This window comes from Triticum urartu, chromosome 6A, assembly GCF_056163025.1.
Source record: "Triticum urartu cultivar PI428250 chromosome 6A, HENAU_Tu73, whole genome shotgun sequence".
Classification (NCBI taxonomy): domain Eukaryota; kingdom Viridiplantae; phylum Streptophyta; class Magnoliopsida; order Poales; family Poaceae; genus Triticum; species Triticum urartu.
Genome location: NC_141878.1, coordinates 387,374,434 through 387,377,944, shown reverse-complemented (window position 1 = coordinate 387,377,944; position 3,511 = coordinate 387,374,434).

Genomic DNA, 3,511 nt, shown 5'->3' with positions numbered 1-3,511 from the left:
ACGAGGCGCATGGAAGCACCCTCTGTGGGAGGCAGCGACCAAGCCGAAGTTCGCCAGCTGGCCGCTCCTTTAGCCGGCACGACCATCTCCGCCAACCAGTCCGGCTCGTCGGCCGCTCCGCCAGCTTGACCTGCCGTCTTTATCTTTCTTGCTTGTTGTCTTTTGAACAATCTTTGTTAAGTTTTCGCAGTTCCACCCACTGGGGGTGTATCCAAACTATGTTGAATGCTGGCCTCTCGAAGGTCTTTTATGTAAATATTATTATGTGCATGTTTGGTTTCCATTCGTGTATGCTTTTTCTCCTTAGGCTTTTTTCCTTTGCCGCCTTCCCTCTTTGGGGAGGCAAGTACTTGAGCTTTATTGGATTGAAATGAAGTGAATGGAAACTGGCCGGTCGGCTACTCTGGTAGCCATTCGGCGGTGGGAGAAAAACCGGCTTTTATATATTAGTCCGTTAGTCCCTAGCCGTTTTTCGTGTGGGCGCCCGTTCCTTCCTTTAACTCTTGCCAGCCGGACAGCCGGTTCTTCGAACTGCGACTTTTGGCAAGAGAAGGCTTGGGAGCCGGCACACTACTTGTCTGACTGCGGGTAGGACTTCTAACATAACTCCAGTCGGCCAGTCCCCGAGCCGACTAGTCGAACTCGGTGCCGGACGGAATAAGTAAATGACATGACAAGGTCATAAGCATGATATTTTTCATTCACAAATAAGAGATGGCAGTCCCCGAGCCCTCCTCGGGGGGCCTATTGTCTCGTACTTAATACAAAAGTTAGCGTGATACATACTGCATTTCATCAACTATAAAATCTTCGAAGGAGGTTGGCGTTCCATGGTCGTTCCGACTCCTTGCCGGAGTCGTCTCTCTTGCGTGCCTTCGGCTTCTGTGCATCGATTAGGTAGTAGGAGTCGTTGCCTAGAGCTCAGCTGATGACGAAGGGGCCTTCCCAAGGGGCTGAGAGCTTGTGCTGGCCGGCTGTTCGCTGGATCAGCCGGAGCACAAGATCACCCTCTTGGAAAGATGTTGGCCTGACCTTCCGGCTGTGGTAGCGGCGCAAACCCTGTTGGTAGATGGCAGACCGGCTGAGGGCTAACAGCCGGCTTTCTTCCAGCAGGTCGACGCCGTCTTCTCGTGCTTCCTTGGCCTCCGCTTCTGTGTACATGGTTACTCGAGGCGAGTGAAACTCGATGTCAGTTGGGATGACCGCCTCGGCACCATATACAAGGAAGAAAGGGGTGAAGCCAGTTGACTTGTTTGGTGTAGTCCGCAGACTCCAGAGGATAGCCGGCAGCTCATCGAGCCAACAGCCGGCTGAGCGCTCCAGAGTTACGACCAGTCGAGGCTTGATACCGGAGAGGATGAGGCCGTTGGCTCGCTCGACCTGGCCGTTTGACTACGGGTGGGCGACGGATGCTAAGTCCAGCCGGATACCTTGGGCTGTGCAGAAACGTGCCAAGGCTCCTTTGGCAAAATTCGTGCCATTGTCGGTGATGATGCTGTGCGGCACGCCGTACCGAGTTGTTATGTCTGCGATGAACGTCACGGCAGTCGGCCCATTCAGCTTCCTGATTGGCTTTGCCTCAATCCACTTGGTGAATTTGTCCACGGCGACAAGCAAATGCGTCATGCTGCCGCGCGCCGTCTTGAATGGGCCCACCATGTCCAGTCCCCAAACGGCGAAGGGCCAAGTGAGGGAATGGTCTTGAGTGCCGAAGCCGGCATGTGTTGCTTGGAGCTGAAGAGTTGGCATCCCTTGCAATGTTTGACTAATTCTTTAGCGTCATCCAAAGCAGTCGGCCAGAAGAAACCATGGCGGAAGGCTTTGGCGACAAGTGATGTTGAGGCTGCATGGTGGCCGCATTCTCCTTGGTGAATGTCTCTAAGGATTGCAATGCCCTTCTCTTGCTTGAGGCACCGTTGGAGGATTCCAGTGACACTGCGCTTGACTACTTCTCTGTTGATGATTGTGTATGCTCCGGCTCGACGTTGGACTTGTCGTGCTTCTGTTTCGTCAGCCGGCATGTCTTGGTTTACTAGGAAGTTGAGGATGGACTGAGCCCATGACGGAGCCGCGACTTCTCCTACTGCCAATGTGGCAACTGCTACCAGGGTGGGCGGGCTGGGTGGTGAAATGCTGGAGTCGGCCGCCGGCTGTTGTGCTGGCGCAGTCCCCGGGCCGGCTACCGTAGTCCCCGAGCCGGGTGTGGTAGTCCCCGAGCCGGTTGCCGAAGTCCCCGGGCCGGCTGTGGGAGTCTCAAGGTCGCCTGCTTGGTTCTTCGAGCCGGACCCGGCCGCATCGGGGTTAGGCAGCACGAAGATGGAGTCGGACTCTGGAGACGGCTTGATAGATGGCTTGAGGAGGCGTTGTAGAGCGACGCCGGTTGGTATTGCTTGCCGAGTAGAGCCTATTCGAGCCAGGGCATCGGCTGGCTCGTTGTCGGCTCGCGGTACGTGGAGGAACTCGCACCCTTCAAAGTATCTGCTGAGTTGTTGGACCAGGAAGCGGTAGCTCGCCATATTTGCGACCTTGGCGTCCCAGTCACCGGATGATTGCTGGACCACCAAGTCCGAGTCGCCATAACATAGGATCCGGCGAATGCCAAGTTCTTTGGCAAGTCGGAGCCCGTGTATGAGCGCCTCGTACTCGGCCACGTTGTTGGAGGCGGCAAAGTGGATCTGTAGCGTGTATCTGAGCTTGTCGCCTTTGGGAGAGGTAAGGACGAGGCCGGCTCCCAATCCGGTGCGCATCTTGGACCCGTCGAAGTGCATGCGCCAATGGGTGGAGTCGGGAGCCGACGGCAGGTACTGGGTCTCGGCCCAGTCGACGAGGAAGTCGGCAAGTGCTTGGGACTTGTTGGCGGTGCGGGGCTGGTAGAAGATCGTGTCAGGGGCCAGCTCGATGGCCCATTTCGCCACCCGGCCGGATGCGTCCCGGCTGCCTATGATCTCGCCCAGCGGGGCGGTGCATACGACCGTGACGAGGTGCTCTTGAAAGTAGGGCTTCAGCCTCTTGGCGGTGAAGTACACGCCGTAACACATCTTCTGGTAGTGCGGGTAGCTCTGCTTTGAGGCAGACAGCACCTCGCTCAGATAATACACCGGCCTCTGGACCGGCTGGGCTCGGCCTTCTTCTGGGCGTTGGACTACGATGACGGTGCTGACCACCCGGCTGGTTGCGGCGATGTAGAGAAGCATGGGCTCTTTCTCAGTCGGCGCCGCCAGAACGGGCGGCGTGGCCAGCATCTTCTTCAGCTCGTGAAAAGCTTGGTCAGCCTGGTCGTTCCACTCGAAGTGAGTGCTCTTCTTCATGAGGCGGTAGAGGGGGAGAGCTTTCTCTCCGAGCCGGCTGATGAAGCGGTTCAAGGAAGCCAAGCACCCGGTGAACTTCTGAATGTCTCGAAGCTTGGTGGGGATCGCCATTCTCTCGATGGCCTAGATCTTCACCGGGTTGCATTCGATGCCGCGTTCGGAGACCAGGAAGCCTAGGAGCTGGCCGGCTGGCACTCCGAACA